Genomic DNA, 24,317 nt, shown 5'->3' with positions numbered 1-24,317 from the left:
CCTCTCCTTAAAAAGACACATCCTGGTCTCAAACCGTTAACTCTGTTTTATACTAGATTCATACTGATCCACAAAGATTTTCCTCCTGAGGCACTTGATGCCATTTTGAACAGTGGATTTCATTTATATAGAACCAGTGAGCTACAGTCAAGCTGGTATCCAAGTGTATCCCAGCAGCTTTGGATTGGACGGCCCAGAAGTAGCTGACTGGCTACAAGAGTAGAGCTTGGCATGGGGGAATGGGTTTTGGCCAGTGGTTAACAATTGTATGATCCGGCACTGGGTCAGCAACAATCCAGATTTTTCCCCTGGAGAGCAGAGGCATTGTCCACCCCACAAAAACTGTTTAATAGTTGCCCACACTGGGCCTCTCCTACTACCCTGCTAGTGAATTTGTTCAGTTAGAGAGTGCCCAGCACACATGCTGCTCAGTGCTGTCTGAAGATGGGAATTGATGTTTTATGTACATCATATGAACCCTAATTTGCCAATGCATGAAATGGACAGACACTTTAACAGACCACGTTAGCCACATGTCATATATTATAGTGGTGGAAAAAGAGCTGGATCTAATTAGCCAGCAATTTGTTAGAAGCTATTTGTGAAGAACAAACCAAGCCTGGAATGCTTTCAGGGAAACTGTTTATTGCTTGCCACAGAGTTTAATTCTCCACTCCACAAACAATCCCCACTGGCTGGCTGACTTTACTTTATATCCACATCACAGTATTCTTTTGAGAAGATCAGATTAATCAAATCAAACCAAATAAAAGCAAAATAAGCCCTTAGGGGCATTGGGACTTAAATTGATATTTTTAAAGAAACTTAGAGAAATTTAAATCAAAGTGTCCTCAGAAGGGGTAATAAAGCACTGCAGCTATTGGAGTTCCCATCAGCTATTGCATTTAGTTACACCCTGCATAAAGCCAAATGTAAACAAAATGAAAACAAAAATGATACAGCGTCAGGGGGGGCACTGTAACTTAATGTTTTTAAACATTTTTAGAAAAATTTAGAATTTAGAAAATCTTTAATCACAATGTCATTAGAAGGGCCAATACGACACCTCCAACCCAGAGATGTCCATTTGTCACAAAAACAAACCTTAGCACATTCACGTGTAATAATTATTAACTAATCAATGCCCAATATGTCACCTTCAACAACGAGATACTAAACATCCATCAACAGAACCTATTAGATACAATCAACCAACTGGATGTGGAAGTGTTCCAGTGGGGTTATGTTCATGGCTGTACTGGAGAGTCAAGATTTGTGTGTAACATAACAGATGTCCCCTAGGGGGCTCTTGTGGTGCAGCAGTAGAATTCCTACCTATGGCATCAAAAGCCTGGGTCTAAAGTCCCACCAGCTCCAGATGTGTGAAATGGTATCTTTAAACAGCTTGATTTGAAAAATAGTTTTTTTTTAAAACAAAGCAGTAGTGCAATCAACCAGTTTTAATTAAGCAAAAGAACTCTCATCTTTCTGAACAAAGTGAGATTGTTTCAAACATTTGGGAATCAGAAGACATCAATGCCAGCTGGTAAGAGGTCCTTTTCATAACTTGAATAAACACTGTCACAGCCATCATGTTGTTCAAGCCTCTGTTACTGGGAGTGATGTTGCTGGGTTTGATTAGTAAGCCTTGTTCATTGGGTGGATAATAGCCACATGCACAAACATCGTGCCATGACTGCCTGAGCTTTCAAGCCTCCACGACAAGGACAACAGCAAGCAAGATATGAGGATAGTGGACATTGATACTGACCCCTGGGAGACTGCCATCTGCGACCTCAGGAGACTGACTGCTTGGAAGGACATTGGAAAGAGACAAACAGAAATGAAAAGTTCAGCCATCAAAATAGAGGCCTGTAAACTGTGCTCCTTCTCAGCCCCCTGTCTTCCTCTGCTGTGATTGCAGCAGAGTCTGTCACAGAGAGGAATGGGAGTGCTGAGCCACACTAGCCACTGCCTCCTGCAGAGGGGACCACTGGGGCTCAATCCATTGAGTAACAAGACAGAAGGCTGCCAGAATGGACCATGTGGAGGTCAGTTCAGTTATTGGTGAGCTACAGCAAATTGCACATTGTCATTCACTGTATTGCTGTTGTAACTATAAATCTCATTAATGACAGTGTTAATAAATGTTACAAAACCCAGCCTTTAGTGCTAGCAGTGGTCAGAACATTGATGTTAGTTTATAAGTTCCCAACTCATTAACATCAGTTTTGCCAAATCCCTCCACAAACAACAGCCTGCTTGTTCTTCAGTGCAGTACATATATGGAAGGAGTTTTATACCATAAAGATTTCTGTAAGTCATCAAAATAAGAAAGCACCAGAGCTGTGTCTTATTCATGACCCTTCATTTACAGGAAAGACCATCTCAAAGTACAAAATAACCAATTCCTTCCCCTCTCCTGTTCGGTTTTTGTGACCCAGCTTCATTGTAAGTTGAAAGGTAACATTATATGTTCTCTGATACACAGGCTGAGGCTTAGACCCTCTTTAACCCAGATCACAGCGATGGAAAAGACAAGTGGCCTGAGGGGACAGATAGTGGAGACTGATGTAGCTAAAGCGAAGAAAAAAGGCTAAACCAAATAGGACTCTGAAAGAGCAATCCCATCTGGTCAAAAACTTAATGGTCAGTGACCCTGCTGGCCATTCCAGTACTTGGCTTTACACAGTGGACAATTTGAAAAGGCTGCATTCAACAATACAAAAAGGGAAGGTGAATGAGCTGGAGTCACAGGCCGCGGGCTGGGGAGGAACAGGTGACTGCTGTGGACTTTAGAAATTCAAAACCACTGACTATTCACATCCTCCGCAGTCCCCTGATACGCAAAGCATGAAGAACAGATTTAGGATAATAACAGAGCAGTGACCTCTGTGACCTTGTGGCTGAGAATTGTCATGTTTGGCCAGGATGGTATCAGGCTGCAGGACCTCAGGGAGCACCTTTTCCCAGGTAGGGGGCTGAACGCCTGAGCAAACGCTCAGCCTGGGAATGTGCAATAACAGAGCTTAACTGATCTTCCCAGGGTCAGCAGGCTGCTCGGGTTTAACCACTGAGACTTTGTGACTTTTTGTTTAATCCGACTTCCCTTCACTCGGTCCGACTTCAAATGCTTCAATCTGCAGTACTTTGGTTACTGGCGAAGAGAATGTAAACCTAACGTTACAGCTGGACCAATTAGGAGAGAAGGAACATTTCTTCAGGCAACGGGTGGTTAAAGCAATCAGACTCTGTCCCGCAACAAGTGCTTCAATCAATATGTTCAAATCTGAGATTTGAGAGATTTGTTTCCACCCAAAGGTGTTCAGGAGCATGTTGCTAAGGCAGTTGATGGAGTTAAGACGCTTACTAAATTTCAAAGAATCTGTTTGAAAAATGTCATTGGATCTTTTCCATTCACCTGAGAGATTCAGTGTAACATCATTTCAAATAAGATGTGGAGGTGCCAGTGTTGGACTGGGGTGGACAAAGTTAAAAATCACACAACACCAGGTTATAGTCCGACGTAGCTGTCTGGTAGCTGTCTGATGAAGGAGCAGCGCTCTGAAAGCTAGTGCTTCCAAATAAACCTGTCTGACTATAACCTGGTGTTGTGTGATTTTTAACTTCAAACAAGATGGCGGCTGAGTAGGGGAACTGAGCCCAGGCCCCAACTGCTCCCATCAGCTTTCTTTCTCTTCTTTTTCCTTTTACTTTCTCTTTTCATCACTTTCATTCCTTTAAAGCCTGGAGAGTGTCGGGTGAAGGAGGAGGCTTCAGGCAGCAACCCCAGAACATAGCTCCATGCCAACCTGGGGTCTCCTGCTGAGTGAGGAGCAGGTCCTGGGCTGACTCCCCCTCGGTACAGACTCGCAAGCTGGGCCGAGGCTCAAGGTCCGCAGCTAGGCCCGGACCCCTGAAGGAGCAGAAGCTTCGGCAAAGGGGATGGACAACGGATTGGCAGCTGTGTCTGGAGGAGGAGGGGAACGGGAGGTTTCTCCTAGCCCAGTGGTGAGGTGGCTCCCAGCGGACAGGCATCGCGGTCTTCTTCAGTGGAGGCTTCTAGCCCAGTATTCTGGCGCTCCGGAATGGCGGGCTCATCCCAGTTTCTTCTTTCGGGTATTCCATCCTTCCTTAATTGGTTTTCCCCAAGCCCAGGAACTGTTAACTGGACTGCGATGAACTTTGTCTTAATTTTACTTCTTTTTATTATTTATGTATGACTTCTGTCATTAATATAGGCGTCGTGGTGTGATAGCTTATAGAACGTTTCACTGTATTTCTCATGGGGAAGTACACATGACAATAAATTTCTACTCGAAAAGACAGTGACGGCTAAACGGGGCTGTAGTTTTGCCGCTATAGGTGTCATGTTGGCACTAAAATGATGTGTATTCCTGACACCCACCATATAGAATGGAATCCAGGTGAGGCCATTAATGTGGGCAGTAGGCGATATGTCAGAACAATGTGCTGTAGGCTGGTTGCAGTGTCAGGAACCAACACCATTGCTTTCTGACTTTATCATTCCAGGTAAGAACCTTTCTCCAACACTGAGCAGTGATAATACATTAAGTTGCAGGAAGGATAGCACCACAAGCTCCCACCTCAGGCGGTGCTATTTAAAGGAAACAATGACTATTCTCAAGTTAATGGGTACTTGTTGAGTTTGTGGACGTGCCGGTGGGTTGGCAGAGTTGGCCAAAAGTTGTTGAAGGCCTGACAGAATGAGACTACCTGTGGAGATGGTCATGAGGTTCAGACCCTCCATGGAATGTGGAGAAGGAGAGGACTTGTGACCCTGTCATTTTTCAGGAACCTACACCAGGAACGGTGTGTGAATTGTCTGTGCTTCTCACAGAGCTCTGCCACTGCTTTCAATCATACAGCCACAGAGTCCTGGAGTCATATAGCATGTACACCCCCCAGTCCTGCGGTTATGGTTGATACAAATATTTCTGCTGGGGCCCCGCAATTGCCTCCCTAACTTCCCACAACATCCTGGGATACACTTGATCAGGTACCTGTAGATTTATCCAGTTTATATTTTCTAAGACCTCCTGAACTTCCTCTTCTATAAAGCAAACCGTTTTCAAAACATCAATATTTATTTCCTTGAGTTCTCTGGCCTCAATTTCTTTCTCCACCGTAAAAATTGACACAAAATATCCATTTAATATCTCTCCTATCTCCTGAGGTTCAACACTAAGACAACCTCATTGCTCTTTGAGGAATCCTACTCTCTCTAGTTGCTCTTTTGCTCTTAATGTTTAGTAGAAGCTTTTTAAATTATCTTCAATCTTAACTGCCAAGGCTATCTCATATCCTCTCTTTGCCTTCCTGATTTCCCTCTTAATAGTACCCCTACACTCTTTATATCTTCAAGTTATTAATTTGATTCCAGTTGTCTCTACCTAGCATATGATTCTTCTGTATTCTTGACTAGAACCTCAATGTCTTTATTCATCCAATGTCCCCTACTCTTACTAGCCTTATATTTTACTCTAACAGGAACATAATGCCTCTGTATTGAAAACACAAATGTTAGAGATCACAGCGGGTCAGACAGCATCATGGAGAGAGAGCAAGCTAACATTTTGAGTCTAGATGACTATTCTCTGATTCTAATAGGATGCTGTTTGAATAAATACAAGTCCCACTTCTACAGCGAAACAACAAATTAAAACTTAGTCCCTCAAATTTCACACAAAATGTATCTTCCAAAATGCTCCCCTGTCTCTCCAGTCTTTCTTCTGCTGATTCTGCTGTCAGGGATGTTTCCTCTGTAATTTCTTCTGTTCTGAAAGCCTCTCTCCACTGAATTCTGCTGTCAGGAAGATTATCTGTGAGTGCTGTGTACCTTCGTGAATAGGTGGTGTTTTTTAGAGAGCGTGGAGATATCTGTTTTTCTCAGTGGTGAGTGTGCTCTCACTTCAGATGGCAGTTGGCTCTCTCCAGTTTTCAAAATGCCTCCATCTTTTCTATCCTTGATGATGTATTAATTTCTTTACAATCAACTGGTTCCCGGTTGTCAAAACCATCAGGTTTAAATGTGATAGGTTTTCAGTATCTAATGGCTTTAAATTAATTGGTTAATTCAAGCCAGTTACCAAAACACAAAACAAGCCCAAAGTTCTCCAATCACAGCTAATTGTTACATGTTTCCATTTTAGAACTGTCTGTGCATTTATAGCTGCTTGTAAACACTTTTTGTTAAAATCTCCAAGCTTTGAAAAACACTTTATCTCTTAAAGGGATCACGCACTCTGTTCTAAACAAATAAACTCGAGGTCCCTGTCTTCCACTACACAAGTACTCTACACAACTCTGTAACACCCTCCTCTCTTGCCTCCCTTTCTATGTTGCTTCCTATAGCATTTACAACCTGGAACATTAAACTGCCAGTCCTGTCCTTCCCTCAGCTAAGTTTCAGTAATAGCGATGACATCCCAGTCCCATGTTCCCATATATTACCTGAGTTCAACAGCCTTACCTGTAAATCCTCTTGCATTGAAGTAAATACAGTTTCATTCTTCAGAGTTACCTTGTTCTTTGACTTGCTCTTGACTGGGCCTGTAGATTGGAAGAAGCAAAAATGGCCTTTAGTGGAGTGATATGCTCTTCTTGTCGGATGCGGGAGTTTAGGGAGAGATTCCCTGTTACTGAGGATTACATCTGCAATAAATGCCGTTGGTTGCAAATCCTTTCAGTTCAAATGGATTAGTTGGAGTAACAGTTAGAGGCAATGAGGAATTTACAAGAGCAAAGGGGGGGTGTGATGGATGGCAGTTATAGGAAGGTAGGAAAGCTGCAGATATAGTCACATAGATGAGTTAATCCAGGAAAGGTAAGAGAGGTAGGTAGGTAGTGCAGGAGTATTCTGTGGCTATCCCCATTTCAAACAAGTATGCTGTTTTGGAAAACGTAGGGGGTGTTGGATTCTCAGGGGAATGTAGCACGAACAGCCTCGGGATGATTTAACCTAGTAAGGTGGGGGAGTGGAACCCAGGGAGATGGTGAGGTAAGAGATCAATCTGAGACTGGTACAGTTGAGAAAAGAATGTAGCACAGATACAGGTTTCTGGTATCGTGACTAGCTCTAATGCAATGAGGGGTACGTCAGATTTCAAGAGATCAGTTATGTTAGGGGATTTTCTTGTCCGAGGCACAGACAGATGTTTCTGTGGCCAGCAGCGAAAAAGCAGAATGGTGTGTTGCCTCCCTGGTGCCAGGATCAAGGATGTCTCAGAGAGGGTGCAGAATGTTCTCAAGGGGGAGAGGGCCCAGCAGGAGGTCATTGGACACATTGGAACCAACGACATAGGAAGGGAAAAGGTTGAGATTCTGAAGGGCGATTACAGAGAGTTAGGCAGGAATTTAAAAAGGAGATCCTCGAGAGTAGTAATATCTGGATTACTCCCAGTGCTATGAGCTAGTGAGGGCAGGAATAGGAGGATAGAGCAGATTAATGCATGGCTGAGGAGCTGGTGTATGGGAGAAGGATTCATGTTTTTGGATCATTGGAATCTCCTCTGGGGTAGAAGTGAGATGTACAAGAAAGACGGATTGCACCTGAATTAGAAGGGGACTAATATATTGGCAGTGAGATGTGAGAGATCTGCTTGGGAGGATTTCTAGGGAAATGGTAAGAAAAGAGATCATTCTGAGACTGGTACAGTTGAGAAAAAAAGCGAGTCAAACAGTCAAAGCAGGCAGTAACAAAGCAGAGAACAAGATAGGACTGATAATTTAAACTGCATTTATTTCAATGCAAGAGGCCTAACAGGGAAGATAGATGAACTCAGGGCATGGTGAGGAACATGGGACTGGGATATCATAGCAAGGGATGGACAGGACTGGCAGCTTAATGTTCCAGGATACAAATGCTACAGGAAGGATAGAAAGGGAGGCAAGAGAGGAGGGGGAGTGGTTTTTGATAAGGGATAGCATTACAGCTGTACTTAGGGAGGATATTCCCCAAAGTACATCCAGGGAAGTTATTTGGGTGGAACTGAGAAATAAGAAAGGGATTGTATTGTAAACCCCCTAATAGTCAGAGGAAAATTGAGAAACAAATTTGTAAGGAGATGTCAGATATCTGTAAGAACAATAGGGTGGTTATGGTAGGGGATTTTAACTTTTTGAACATAGACTGGTTCTGCCATAATGTTAAGGGTTTAGATGGAAAGGAATTTGTTAAGTGTCTACAAAAAAAAATTCTGATTCAGTATGTGGATGTACCGACTAGAGAAGGTGCAAAATTTGACCTACTCTTGGGAAATATAAGGCAGGGCAGGTGACTGAGGTGTCAGTGGGGGAGCACTTTGGGGCCAGCGACCATCATTCTTTTGTTTTAAGATAGTGATGGAAAAGGACAGGCCAGATCTAAAAGTTGAAGTTCTAAATTGAAGAAAGGCTAATTTTGATGGTATTAGACAAGAAAGTTCAAAAGCTGATTGGGGGTAGATGCTTGCAGGTAAAGGGACGGCTGGAAAAATGAAAGCCTTCATAAATGAGATAACGAGAGTTCAGAGACAGTGTATTCCTGTTAGGGTGAAAGGAAAGGCTGGTAGGTATAGGGAATGTTGGATGATTAAAGAAATTGAGGGTTTGGTTAAGAAAAAGAAGGAAGCATATGTAAGGTATAGACAGGATAGATTGAGTGAATCCTGAGGAGAGTATAAAGGCAGTAGGAGTATACTTAAGAGAGAAATCAGGAGGGCAAAAAGAGGACATGAGATAGCTTTGGCAAATAGGGTCAAGGAGAATCCAAAGGGTTTTTACAAATACATTAAGGACAAAAGGGTAACTAGTGGGCGGCACGGTGGCACAGTGGTTAGCACGGCTGCCTCAAGGTGCCAGAGACCCGGGTTCAATTCCCGCCTCAGGCGACTGACTGTGTGGAGTTTGCACGTTCTCCCTGTGTCTGTGTGGGTTTCCTCCGGGTGCTCCGGTTTCCTCCCACAGTCCAAAGATGTGCAGGTCAGGTGAATTGGCCATGCTAAATTGCCCGTAGTGTTAGGTAAGGCGTAAATGTAGGGGTATAGGTGGGTTGAGCTTCGGCGGGTCAGTGTGGACTTGTTGGGCCGAAGGGCCTGTTTCCACACTGTAAAGTAATCTGTAATCTGTAAATCTGTAGGGAGAGAATAGGGCCCCTCAAAGATCAGCAAGGCGGCCTTTGTGTGGAGCCACAGGAGATGGGGGAGATACTAAACGAGTATTTTGCATTAGTATTTACTGTGGAAAAGGACATGGAAGACATAGAGTGTCGGGAAATAGATGGTGACATCTTGAAAAATGTCCATATTACAGAGAAGGAAGTCCTGGGTGTCTTGAAATGTGTAAAGGTGGATAAATCCCCAGGACCTGATCAGGTGTACCCAAGAACTCTGTGGGAAGCTAGTGAAGTGATTGCTGGGCCTCTTGCTGAGATATTTGTATCATCGATAGTCACAGGTGAGGTGCTGAAAGACTGGAGGTTGGCAAACGTGGTGCCGCTATTTAAGAAAGGTGGTAATGACAAGCCAGGGAACTATAGACCAGTGAGCTTGATGTCGGTGATTGGCATGTTGTTGGAGGGAATCGTGAGGGACAGGATGTACATGTATTTGGAAAGGCAGGGACTGATTAGGGATAGTCAACATGACTTTGTGCATGGGAAATCACATCTCATGAACTTGATTGAGTTTTTTGAAAAAGCGACAAAGCAGATTAATGAGGGCAGGGCAGTGGACGTGATCTATAGGGACTTCAGTAAGGCGTTCGACAAGGTTCCACATGGAAGACTGGTTAGCAGGGTTAGATTTCATGGAATACAAGGAGAACTAGACATTTGGATACATAACCGGCTCAAAGGTAGGAGACAGAGGGTGGTGGTGAAGGGTTGTTTTTCAGACTGGAGGCCTGTGACCAGTGGAGTGCCACAAGGATCGGTGCTGGGTCCTCTACTTTTTGTCATTTACATAAATGATTTGGATGTGAATCTAGGAGATATAGTTAATAAGTTTGCAGATGACACCAAAATTGGAGGTGTAGTGGACAGTGCAGAAAGTTACTTCAGATGATAACGGGACCTTGATCAGATGGGACAATGGGCTGAGGAGTGGCAGATGGAGTTTAATTCAGATAAATGCAAGGTGTTGCATTTTGGGAAAGCAAATAGAGTCAATGAGATGTACAGCATGGAAACAACTCGTCCATGCCGGCCAGATATCCCAACCCAACCTAGTCCCACCTGCCAGCACCGGGCCCATATCCCTTTCCATACATATACCCATCCAGATGCCTTTTAAATGTTGCAATTGTACCAGCCTCCACCACATCCTCTGGCAGCTCATTCCACACACAAACCACCCTCTGCATGAAAAAGTTGCCCCTTAGGTCTCTTTTAAATATTTCCCCTCTCACCCTAAACCTATGACCTCTTGTTCCCAGGGAAAAGATTTTGTCTATTTATCCTATCCATGCCCCTCAGGATTTTGTAAACCTCGATAAGGTCACCCCTCAGCCTCCGACGCTCCAGGGAAAACAACCCCAGCCTATTCAACCTCTCCCTGTAGCTCAGATCCTCCAACCCTGGCAACATCCTTGTAAATCTTTTCTGACCCCTTTCAAGTTTCACAACATTTTTCCACTAGGAAGGAGACCAGATTTGCACAATATTCTAACAGTGGCCTAACCAATGTCCTGTACAGCTGCAACATGACCTCCCAACCCTTGTATTCAATACTCTGACCAATAAAGGAAAGCATACCAAACGCCTCAGCAGGACTTATACACTTAATGGTGAGGTCCTAGGAAGTGTGGCTGAACAATGAGACCCTGGAGTGCAGGTTCATAGCTCCTTGAAAGTAGAGTCATAGGTAGATGGGATAGTAAAAAAGGTGTTTGGAATCATTCCTTTATTGATCAGAATATTGAGTACAGGAGTTGAAAGGTCATGTTGCAGCTGTATAGGATGTTGGTTAGGTCACTTTTGGAATATTGCATGCAATTCTGGTCTTCTTCCTATCGGAATGATATTTGAAACTTGAAAGCATTCAGAAAAGATTTACAAGGATGTTGCCAGGGGGTTGGAGGATTTCAGCTATAGGGAGAGGCTGAACAGGCTAGCGCTGTTTTCCCTGGAGCATCAGAGACTGAGGGGTGACCTTATAGAGGTCTTCAAAGTCCTAGGATAAATAGACAAAGTCTTTTCCCTGGAGTGGGGGAGTCCAGAACGAGAGGGCAGAGTGAGAGGGGAAAGATATAAAAGAGACCTAAGGAACAACATTTTTATACAAAGGGTGGTGTGTGTATGGAATGAGCTGCCAGAGGAAGTGGTGGAGGCTGGTACAATTATAATATTTAAAAGGCATTTGGATGGGTATATGAATAGGACCGTTTGAAGCGATATGGGCCAGGTGCTGGCAAATGGGACTAGATTGGGTTGGGATATCTGGTCGGCATGGACGATTTGGACCAGAGGCATATATTTCCGTGCTGTACATCTCTCTGACCCTATGACTCTATGACTGTCTTTTCTAATTAACTTGATTTTTCTGATTCAGAACCATTTTCACCTGGCTTCCTACTTTCACTGCTATTTAGGAACCCCCCACACCTCCTGTCTAATAGTTTACTGTCTCCCGAATTACAGCTTGCAAATCCCACCAGGATATTGGTACCTTTCCAATTCAGGTGAAATCCATCCCTTTTGAACAGGTCTTTTCTATTCCACAAGAGATCCCAATGATCTAGGAATCTGAATCCCTGCACATTTCACCATCTCTTCAGCCACTGGTTAGAACTTGGGAATAAACCAGCGATTACTGCTTTCGATGTTCTGTTTTCAACTTACTACCTAACCTCCCATATTCACTCTGGAAAGCTTTACCCCTTTCCTGAATGATGTCATTCCTATTAATGTGTACAAAAGATTCCAGCTTCTCCTCCCTCCTTGTTGACAACATCCTTCAAATGTTTGGGGGCGTCCTTAACCCTAGCACCAGGAAAGCAAAGTACTATCCTGGATTCACGCTCACTGCGGCAGAAGCCCATGGATGTGCCCCTGATCTGTAGCCCCCGGGGTGGGGAAAGGATGATGTTGCCATTGGTTTGCAGTGAAGGTGAATTTCCTCACCTCCAATTCAGTGTCATTGACTGCACAAATACGGTTTTATGACTGCTATCCGCGAATACTGAAATGTACGGCAACTGTTGGCTGTGCTCCTGGTGTATATTATACTAGTGACTGCCCACTCTTCTGTCTCATGACACTTTCACTTTTGGCAGTTAGCCCTTCATCCCAGTCTTTCAGCCACCTAGGAGACTGGGACCTTTCACTTTACACCATGACCACACTCTCCAGTCAGAGCACACAACATCCCATCAAGCAGGGTGCTGAAACAACAGCTCTGTATCCTGGACCACTCCGGAGGAGCCCGACAGAGAGTGTGTCTGGCTCTATCCAGCATGAAACTGTAAATGTACAGTGAGTAATTCTTGACAGGAATCTTTGGTAGTTGAATGATGGGGCTGTGGGTCAGTGCCTTAGGCTAATTGTAATGCTATGGCATTGGAAGATCAATTCACTGACCTTGACTGTTCATGTGTGTGATCATTGAATGCACCATGTCATGTTGGTTTCCAACGTAACACCATTCACATTGACCTCTGTGATTGCCTGCTTCCATTCCCTTTGAGTGCTTACCTGGATGGTCTTCTGACCCCTTGTGGTTACAATACATCTCTTTCCATGTGCTGCAGCCTGATCTCATTCACTAGATTATATGATAATACCATATGCTAACGCAATCTGGGAGCCTGCTCACAGCAATGTTACAGCATCCAGCTCCTTCCTGTGGGTCAAACTCCAGCAACCTTCCAGGAGCTGTTGCAGTCAGAGTGCACATTGCCTTTCAGAGGTGTAGGCTGAGAGATACTTACATGGTACTGGCCTCACAGGAACCAGGGGCCCTGCTAAATACACTTGGAGCTGGCTAGCGGCCACTATCATTCAAAACATCATGAAATCTAGTTTGAACAGGCTTTGGTGAATTGGACATGGCAAACCCTGCATGTGATCCTGAGAGCTTTTCAGCTTTTAGCTCAGCACCTCTGGGAGTGCAGCACTCCCTCAGAACTCAGATGTCAGACTCGACCGTGTGCACAAGACTCTAAGGTGGGACTTGAATTTGAACAGAATCTAAATTCATGGTAATTCTGAATGGCTTCCACCCCAGTTGTTGTCTGAAAGCTTAAGGTTGTGATCGTAAAAATTACTGCGAAACATGTATATGGTCTTCTGATTAATCTCTCCTAAATCTAACTTTCTGCAGCTCCCTCTTACAAGCCAAAATCCACCCTGAACAGACAGATCAGTTCAAACTCCATCCGATAAAACCCATTATAATGACATTTCGTGGGAAGACCATAGAAAAAAATAAAATGATTTAGGAAAACCAGGGAATATAATCTGTTTCATTTCAATAAACAATTTTAAAAGGATGTTTTAAAAAAATAACGAATATCAAAGAACCTCTACTTACCAACATAACACAAGACAGGACCTGGTTCTACAAACAAATCCCTTTCAATAGAAAGAAATGTGTTAGGAAAAGGGGTTAATGCTCATGTCTTTTAAAGATGTAGAAAAGGAGACTGCTCTGTGTGAAAGTACTGGCCTTGCCCTGAGCAAAGCTTTTGTGAATTGTAGATTTTCTAATCGATTCCTGACTCCAATGAAAAGATCTCTTGCCATTTAATGGAAGAATTGGACAATAACCCTGTATTGATGACTTCTGCCTAAATACCACTTTTGAAAAAAAAAGTGCTTTCGAGAATTTGAAACATATTGCTTTGTAAGTACATTCTTTTAAAAATTAGATTTTTCAGGCAGTACAATGGGTGACGAGCTATGCTAAACTTCACGGAATGATGTGCTTCAGCTAATGTTTTAACCCTTTCCTCAGCACAGCTCAGTCCAACAGTCTATTTTTTTAGTCGCAACTAACACTTAGACAGACTTTCAATCACATAGGAATTCTCAGGACTACCAGATGTGTCAAATGAATTTACAGCCAATGAATGATTTTTGAAGTGTAGTTATTGTTGAAGAAACTGAAGGTGCCAATTTGCACATAGCAAGCACCCTCCTCCAAACAGACATGTAATAGTTTAATGTTGATAGATGGGTATGGCTTGAACAAGACACCAGGCGAAAGTTTGCTGCTTCTTTGAGATAGTGCCATGGAATGTTTTTGCTTCCTTCTATCAAGGCCTTTATTTAATATCTCATCTAGGAACACAACTCTTGCAACAGTGCGGCACTCCTTCAGCAGCACATTGGAGTGTCAGCCTTGATTTTCAGGCTCAAACCCTGACATGAGACCTGACCCCCAGTGGCCATCGGGGTTGCCAAATGGGCCACATAAAGGACATAACAAGCTGTGAATCAGACTCCATCTCAGAAACAGAAAAGCGACAAAATCATCATCTTTTTGCATTATTGACCAATCAAACCACATTGATGAAGGCAATGCCTGAGACCCTATCACAGGTTGTCCCTAGTTCTAGGGCAGAAGTCTCAAGGCAAATGGCGGCGCTGAATTATAATGAATAGGAACCTTTGTTCATAATTTGTGAAATAGCATCTTCAGTATGTAAAAGAGAGTAATTCAGCATGAACATATTACAGAGAGCAGAACACCAAGTCCACATTACAAACAGTGCACCCTCTATATTCTAATTGACTGTCATGGGAAAATACCATTCACACTCTTCTGTGTAATACTGAGCTATAATGATCAGGATTTCTGCTCCACGTTATCATTTTGAGGAGAGTATTGCAGGGAAGTTCTTGGAGTAAGTTTTTGTCTCATTGCCTTGACATGAATTTGATTAGATTACCTACAGTGTGGAAACAGGCCCTTCGGCCCAACAAGTCCACACCGACTTGCTGAATCGCAACCCACCCATACCCCTACACTTACCCCTTGACCTAACACTACAGGCAATTTAGCATGGCCAATTCACCTGACCAGCACATCTTTGGACTGTGGGAGGAAACCGGAGCACCCGGAGGAAACCCACTCAGACACGGGGAGAATGTGCAAACTCCACACAGTCAGTCGCCTGAGGCGGGATTTGAACCCAGGTCTCTGGTGCTGTGAGGCAGCAATGCTAACCACTGTGCCACCGTGCCATTTGGTAGCATCAATCAACACCCTGTTTATATTTAAACCCGTTGGATGGCCAAACCACAACCCCCACTTTCATACCAAATTGGCAAGTTGGAGAACTACTGTCACCGAATCACAGGATAGAATGAAACTGGACACACCTCTTGGCATCAACATGGACACTGGAAATGACAACGGCAAACTCAGCGTTCTCCTTGCTACCATCTGGGGCTCGTACCACAGGTTGGGAGAGCTGTCTAGATTAATGAAACAACAATCTGACATAGCCATACTGCAGACAATGTCCCAGGAACACCATCACCATCCTGAGCTACATCGTTTCCCTTAGCAGGACAGAACTGGCAGAGGTGGCGGCACAGTGAGGATGGAGTTGCCTTGGGAGATTTCACCATTAACTCCAGGCCCCATGAAGTCTCATGGCTTCAGGCCAAACATGGGCAAGGAAATGTCCTGAAGGTTGCCACAAAATGTGCATATCAGTGCATTTGCAACAAATTTCAGCCAGAAGTGTTGAGAGAATGATCCAACTCAGTATCCTTCAGGGGTCCCTAGTATCAGAGGCCAATCTTCAGCCAATTTGATTCACTCCACATGATATCAAGAAATGGTTGGAGACAATGGATACTGCAGACATTCCAGCAATGGTACTGAATTGTACTGTAATTGTGCTCCAGAACTTGCTGTTCCCTTAGCCGTGCTCTTCCAGCACAGTTACAATGCTGGCTTCTACCAGATAATGTGGAAGATTGCTCAGGAGTGTCCTGTACATAAAAAATCGGACAAATTCAACTCAGCTAACTACCGCCCTGTCAGTCTGCTCTCAATCAGTAATGTGATGGAAGGTGTCACCAACAGTGCATTCAAGCAGCATCTGTTCAGTAATAACCTGCTCAGTGATGCTCAGTTTAAGTTTTTTAGGGCCACTAAGCTCCAGCCTTCATTCAAACATAGACAGAAGGGCTGAATTCCAGAGGGGAGGTGAGAGTGGTAGGCCTTGACGTCAAGGCTGCATTCAACTGAATGTGGCATAAGGAGCCCCAGCAAAACTGAAATCAATGGCTATCGGGGTGGGGAGGGCAAACTGTCCACTGGTCAGAGTCATACCTGGCACATAGGAAGATAGTTATGGTTGTCGGAGGTTGGTCATCTCAGCTCGAGGACATCTCTGCAGGAGCTCCTCAGGGTAGTGTCTTAGGCCAAAGCATCTTCAGCTGCTTCATCAGCCCCTTCAGCATAAGGTCAGAAGTGGGGATGTTCACCAATGTTTGCACAATGTTGAACACCATTTGCTACTCCTCAGATACTGAAGCAGTCTATGTTCAAATGCAACAATTCTGGACGATACCCAGGCTTGGGCTGGCGAGTTGGAAGTAATACTTGCGCCATGTAAATGCCAGTCAATAACCATCTTCAGCAAGAGAGAATCTAACCATTGTACCTTGATGTTCAATAGTAATACCGTCACTGATTCCCCCCTTATCAATATCCTGGGGGGCTTACCATTAACAGGAAATTGAACTGGACTAGCCGTATACATACAGTGGCCATGAGAACAGGTCATGAGAGAAAGGATTACTAATTGCAGCAGTCCCAATCTTACCCATAATTGTGTACATTGCTCCTGATTATTCATCCAATTTCCTCTTGAAAGGTACAACTGAATCTGTTTTCAGGCAGTGCATGATCCAGATCAGAATAATTCAGTGCTTCAACCATATTCCCCCTCATTTCACCCCTCTTCCTTCTGATTTTCTACCAATCTAAGTTCTTCTTGGGAAGCAACCTTCCTGCTCTGCATGTTCTGCAATCTCTGGCATGATGCCCTACCTGAGCTTTAACATGAAATGATGGGGGAGTTTGCAGGGGCTCAGCAGTGGCTGTGGGGTCCCATGCCCAGAACTTCCAGAGAGAAAATAAAAAAAATTACAAATCCATAAGGATTGAACATGAGCACAGAGACAACAGAAGGCACTAGAAAATAAATGGTTCATGTGTTTAAAGAGGGAATGAGTAATCTAAGGAGAGGACAAAAGAGTAAAATACCAGTGGGATTATCATAACATGGGGGGGGATTAATCGGATAGAGACCCTCTCAGTCTGCCTCATTTGACAGACGCATCGAGCTCTCTACTGAAGCTGGTGATTCATTTCTTGTTTTGGCTATTACTGCAGCCTAACCACCAGCGGTATAATTACCATCATTACCAAAGTGGTAACTGGCAGGTCCCTGTGTGTCAGAATTACCTCTCTGGTAATTTCTCCTGCTACAGCTGTCACCCACCCAGGGTTATTTGTTGATGAAATTGTTGCTTGCCGATGTCTGGGAAGCAGGCTGCTATTTCAGGCTTCTTAGATACACCTCTCTCTCAGGCAGTCAGTGCGAATTGTTTTAATTTTTATTTTATGTCTATATTTTTGCCTTTGAAGGTCCTGACAAGCCTGTTGTTATTTGACACATTGTGTTGAATGGAGGTTGTATCAAAGCAATGTTGTTTCTCTTCCTTTTCTTTCTTTGACTGAAGCTGTATTTTAAAATACTTTCCAGAAAATTGAATATTTGCACGTAGACAATAGATTGTCTTAAGGTGCCTCAAAAGTCTTTTTTAACCCCTTATGCTCAGTGACAAACACCATCTTACGGTGATTTGCCAATACAACAAAAGCAGCAACATATTTAAATCAGGTTGTAAGGATAGTGACCTTCTTTTAGGTTTATTCCATTTTTGTCCCTTTAGTTCTCCAATTGCCATCATCAAAAGCTGCAGCTTATGCTTACCCAGTGCCTTAAACATAATCAAATATCCCAAAGCCCATAAAGAAAAGATTGGCTGCCATTTTACATAGGATAGATGACTATAAGCTTGTTCAGGGGCAAGTGTTAAGAGGCATGTCAACAGAGGGGAGAGAGGTGGAGAGGTTTTGGACAAGAATTCCAGAGCTTAAGGCTCAGGCAGGTGAAGGCATGGCGACTGATGTTGGAGGGATTAAAACTGGGTTTGTTCAAGATGCCTAATTTAAGTGAGTGTATCTTTGTAAACAGATTAGCCTGTCACTCATCTCATTGTAGTCTATTGGATATTGCTGTACACAACCACAATAACCTGACCTCACTACACTCCAAAATGTGTGCATTGTTTTGGGGAATTTAGTAAGATAAGTTCAATATAAAGTCTTTCTTTTGTGTTCCTTCCCTGCTGAAGGTCACAAGATGAGGCTCAATGATGGCCCACTGAAGCGGCCTGGTTTCTATCACAGGACACTTGTGTTGCTGCCTCCAGCAGCTCACTCAGGCTGTATCTCAGAAACCCAGAGGGACATTGGGACACCACCCCCAAGTCACACACAATCACAGCTTGGACATGTACAAGTATGCCTCATTCCCACTGTGGCTCAAACCTAGATCCTTCTACCCAACCACACAATGCAGAAACAACTTCCCCATGGACAATGCAGCCGTTCACAAAATACCACTGCCGTCTTCTGGGACAAGGGGCTAGTAAGTGTGGAGATTTGGCCAATGCTTCCTGGAGTTCAGAAGAATTAAATTGATACTTCTCATTGTAAAGGAGGAGCTGCTTAGAGGTTCCTTCTTGTAGTGGGGAGTCTAGCACACCGGGACTCTGTGGCGGGGAAAAGGGGGTCGGGCCTGGGGGTAGTCACTCAAAGAATACGACTGAGGGCACGTGCTCATTACTTAAAGTGTGGTGAACTGGTGAATGCTCACTCTTTGAGTACATTCAAGGTGACCCAGATTCTTGGATACTAAGGGGAGCCGAGCAATACGAGGGAAGATGGAATTGATTGAAGCAGAAGGTCAGCTGTAACCTTATTGAACTCAGGAGCTGGCTCAAAGAAGCTGAATCCCCCTGCTCCTGTGTACTGTGTTCTCAAGGGCAATCAGGGATGGTCAGTAAATAGCCGGCTTTGCCAGTGATGCCCACGATCCAAAGTGGAGTTTTGAGAATATACCAGTGAGATTGATCCTGTTCTAGTGTCATAGAGTCATAGAGACGTACAGCACGGAAACAGACCCTTCGGTCCAACCAGTCCATGCCGACCAGATATCCCAACCCAATCTAGTCTCACCTGCCAGCACCCGGCCCATATCTCTCCAAACCCTTCCTATTCGTATACCCATCCAAATGCCTCTTAAATGTTGCAATTGTACCAGCCTCCACCACTTCCTCTGGCAGCTCATTCCATACACGTACCACCCTCTGTGTGAAAAAGTTGCCCCGTAGATCTCTTTTATATCTTTCCCCTCTCTTCTCAACGATTTCTATATCAGTACAGCCTGCTGCCACTGAACCTGGAGCACGAACAAGAACGTTCATAGCCTGACCTCACTGTGTGCCTGTGGTAGTGAGATTAGTTGTGACGCCTCCATCACAATGTTAATTGAGATCACAAATTTAGCCCAGGCCAGGATTAAACCTGGATCTGTACATATGCATGCTGACCTTCATCAAGAGGCTTGTGGAGATTATTTTATTGAGAACCCTGGTGAAAAGCACAAATTCATAATGTAGGTTTAACTCCAAGGCTGAATGGGAGAAATAACAAACTAAGACAAGAAGGAATGGTTACAAAACCAGCCCCCGAGCTGAGGGAAGGCACCTTAAGTTTTCCAGCCTTATGGAGGTAAGGAGGATACAGTGGCAAGTCCTGATTTCAATACAGCAAGAAGGCAAAGAGGAGAAGGTGACGAACGACCAAGAAAAAGGAGTTCAGAGAAGCAATGATCTAATGCATTCCCAGTAAGAAGAGGACAAAAATATATCCTTATTTGGAAAAGAAAAGGCATTGGAGCCTTCGAAGATTTGCTTATTATTTGTGGTTACTGCACAACGTTGTGTTAGGCTGGGAGCAATGTTTTTGTATCATTTGAACTTACATTGCAAGGCAGGGAGGCTTTAAAGATATTATATCACGGAGCGTGTTAGAAAGGGTAACTGCAGTCTGCAAACGGTGAAGCATTGGGGGATGGGTGAAGAAGTGTAAAAATAAATGCTCTCTCTCTGTAAGCAAAACCAAATCCCCACCCCCCACCCCCACCATTATGTTTTGCCTAGTAAGTGAAGCAAATTGTTTGTGGACACTGTGAGGTTGGCTACTGGTTTAAAACAAATCTCACACCACTGGGAACAGAAAGACACCTTGGGGGGAAATATTGATTGAGGTAAACTGAATTCTTAATAGCCTCTAAGGCATAGGGGGATAACGTGGCTGTACTTAAGAAACAGTGGCCATCTGCTTACAGCCTACTCTTCACTTTTTAAATATTGACCGGGATAGCAGTCTCCAAGTTTGTTTTTAGAGAGATGGTGAACTCATCTCTGAATCTCAATATTCCTCAAGAGGTTTTGCCAAAGTGCTAAAGTGAGGGTGATAAGAAATTAGACCCCGGCTGCTGCTTGTGACTTTTTGACCCTGTTAAGATCATCATTTGTTGAGGTCTGTACTGTAAAGGAGTGTTGTGGGGACTCATGATGCTGGTTAAAGTACTAACAATGGAAAAAGCATAATTGAACACAGAATTAAAAAGCCTAGGAGCCCAGTTATCTCCAAAGTAGGATGTAAGTGGATGGATGATTATGAAAACATGTTGATTCCAGAATTTATTTCATGATGTTAATTTCAAACCTTAGAGTGCAGCCTCTGTATTCTGTTGAAAAGTGTTGGTGGGCAATATTTGTCCTGATAGATTTTTCTTAAAGCTGAAGGAAGATCTTATTTTGTGTGCGTCAAACTCCAAGAGAAAAGACATGTCAGAAAGCAGCTGTCAGTTGATGCCATAAGACCGTAAGAAATAGGTCATTCAGGTCCTTGAGCCTGTTCCGCCATTCAACAGGCTGATCCGACATTTCTCACATTCACATTTCCTGCCTTTTCCTCAGATTCCCCTAATGATCAAGAATTTGTCTTCAGTATACACAAAGACTCTTCCCCTACAATTCCCTGCAGCAAGCAGTTCCAAAGACTCATAGCTCTCTGGGAGAAGAAATTCCTCCTCATCTCAGTCTTAAAATGGTGTCCCCTTTAACATAAGACAATGGCCCTCTGGTCCTAGACTCTCCCCTGAGGGGGAACTACCCTCTCACCATTTACCCTGCCAAGCCCCTTAAGTATCTGGTATGTTTCAATGAACTCACCTCTCATTCTTCGCAGGGTTGGTTTAAATGACAGCGACGAGGGTTTCTCTGCACATGCTCTGTTGGGGAAGGCTGCCAAATTAGGCGCCACTCAACAAAACAGGGGGCTCGAAATCAAAAAATGCTGAAGATCACAATGGGTCAGGCAGCATCCATGGAGAAAGAGGAAATGAATGTTCCAAGTCAAGATGACTCTTCATCATAGAATAAAGAACATTTGGGCAGAGGTCCCACTCACCAAAACCTGCCAGCCAATCAGAAGCTGCCAGGTCTATTGAACAGCAGTGCCACCAGGTGGTGACTGCTGCTGGTACAACATTCACCTGTGGCTGAATCCCATCCAACACCAGTTCGCATGTCAGCCATCTCTCATGGCAAGGCCGCTGTATGAAGAGCCCCTTAAGTAGGCAGCACATGCCCATTTAAGGACTATTAATTCATAGTGGGCTGGGAAGTCCACACAAACATGTTTCTGCTTTGGAGTTAACCTGGGTGGTGATGGGAAGCTGACAGGATTCCCACATGCCAGTCTCCCAACCAATATAACCTCCCGCCCCTTCTGCCTGCAGACTCCCCACTGGGCAGAGCATTTAATTCTGCCCCAATTCTTGGGTATCATGAAAAACGCATTAACCCAAAGGGAAACCATTGAAGAAATTAAGATAAAATAAAGTCATAGTAAGTATAATGAAAAGCAGATTATCTGGTCATTGTGACATTGCTGTTTATGGAGCTTGCTATGTGCACACTGAATGTTCTGTTTCCTAAATGACAACACTTTTCAATGGTTGTTAGGTACTTTGAGATAGCTGATATTTGTGAAAGGTGCTATATAAATGCCAGACTTTCTTTTCTTGATCATGGTAGTGTATCCTTGCTTATATAGAATGCACATATAGTAATGCATATGAACAATTTAACAATTGCGGCCTGGTGTGATTTAAGCTAAATAAATCAGAGTGGCCATTTACAATTTACAAAAGGAAAATCCATCTATAAAAACATGGTTTGTATGGAGCTAGGTCGGTGTTTCTTAAGTGGGTTTTAAGTGTGTAGAATGTTGACTGTCAGCCAGACAATGGAGAATGCATTGGCTTTAAAGCATACAGTTTCCAAATAGCTGACTTTCTTACCATTGAGAGGAAAAGAAAGGGAGATATACAGATGCTACAAACAAATGTGCTCTTAATGGGGAGCAACATTCAATAATTTTCCTTCTTCTCCCACCCATTGGCACCCCATCTTCACTGGCTCTCTCCAAGCTTCGAACAACAGAGGGGTCTGTGTGCTTTGTTCACAATAACGACAATACAATAAACCTGTTCTGAGGACTGGTACACCTTGTGCTAAATCGACTCTAGTTTATTCAATGCATTCTCGCTCAGGACCACTCAAGGGCAGAAGTGGGCCAATTTAAAGGGATTGTTTTATTGGCTTCACAATCATTCCCACCAAGCATTCACAGCCTCTTAATATTTAAAAGCAGAAGTAAAATATTTACCTCTTGTCTGTGCTGAATGGGCTGTAATAATTATTTTTAAAACAGCATTGTGTGTACTTTACATTTGTAACAGATGGCCCACGTGGATAGCTTCCACTCCAGTTCTTCTATTGGAGCATAATGGTTTATATTGATGTGAAAATCCCTTTAAGAGAGAAAGTATGAGAGAGTGAGGTGGGTGAGGGTGATGGGAGGGATATAACAATTCTATGGCAGATATAAAGACAGTTTGAGTACATTAACTTCCATTAAAGCTTAAAAGATACATACAATGGTGGTGGGGGGGGGAGGGAGGGGGAGGAGGCGTTGAAATCAGGCGCTTAATTGAACAACTGGTCAAAGCAAACTGCTGTATTACAGGTCTGGAAGATTTCCTGTGTGTAGTGTGTTTTTAAGCATACTCTTATTAATGGCTGGTCAGGTCTCACTTTTACCTCTGAGAGTTTCAGGGGGCAGATGGTTCCATCCATTTAAAATCATTAAAACCCCTTTGAGCAATTCCACTTCCCTCTCCCAACTCTCCAGTCTCTTCTAATGCAGTCATGTGCGTGTGTAGGTCTCCATCTGTATGTGCATGTGTGTATGTCCAACTGTCTGTGTATGTGTGTGTCTATCTGTGTGTGTCCCCATCTGTAAGTGTATTGTATCTGTACGTGTGTCTGTCTATGTCTGTGTGTGTGTGTATGTGTGCACATGCGCGAGCGCACCGATCTGTCAGTATGTATATCTGTGCACATGTATCTGTGTGCCTATCTGGGTTTGTGTTTCAGTATATGTATGTGTGGATGTGTGTCTATCTCTCTGTGCGTCTCTGTAAGTGTGTGTATCTGTGTGTACCTCTGTGAGTGTGTGTATCTGTAAGTGTATGTATCTGTGTGTGCACCTCTGAGAGTGTGTGTATTGCTGCAAGCATGTGTGTATCTCTCCTAGTGTGTGTGCATCTGTGTGTGTGTGTCTCTATGAGTGTGTGTGTATGCATCTCTGTGAATGTGTGTGTCTCTCTCTGTGAGTGTGAGTGTCTCTCTGAATGTGTGTGTGTCTCTGTCTTTCTGTGAGTATGTGTGTGTGTATATCTCTGTGAGTATGTGTCTCTCTGTGAGTATGCGTGTGTATCTCTGTGAGTGGGTGTGTATCTTTGTGAGTGTGTGTGTCTCTGTGAGTGTCTATGCATCTCTGTGCGTGTGTGTCTCTCTGTGAATGTGTGTGTGTCTCTGTGAGTGTGTGTGTCTCTGTGCATGTGTGTCTCTCTGTGAATGTATGTGTGTCTCTGTGAGTGTGTGTGTCTCTGTGAATGTGTGTGTGTCTGTGAGTGTCTATGCATCTCTGTGCGTGTGTGTCTCTCTGTGAATGTGTATGTGTCTCCATGAGTGTGTGTGTCTCTGTAAGTGTGTGTGCATCTCTGTGAGTATGTGTGTCTCTCTGTGAGTGTGTGTGTGTATCTCTGTGAGTGTTTGTGTATCTCTGTGAGTATGTGTGTGTATC

The sequence above is a fragment of the Chiloscyllium plagiosum genome, chromosome 30 (assembly GCF_004010195.1).
Source record: "Chiloscyllium plagiosum isolate BGI_BamShark_2017 chromosome 30, ASM401019v2, whole genome shotgun sequence".
Taxonomy (NCBI): Eukaryota; Metazoa; Chordata; class Chondrichthyes; order Orectolobiformes; family Hemiscylliidae; genus Chiloscyllium; species Chiloscyllium plagiosum.
The sequence above is the reverse complement of the archived record's forward strand: the minus strand, read 5'-3'. Positions refer to the sequence as shown.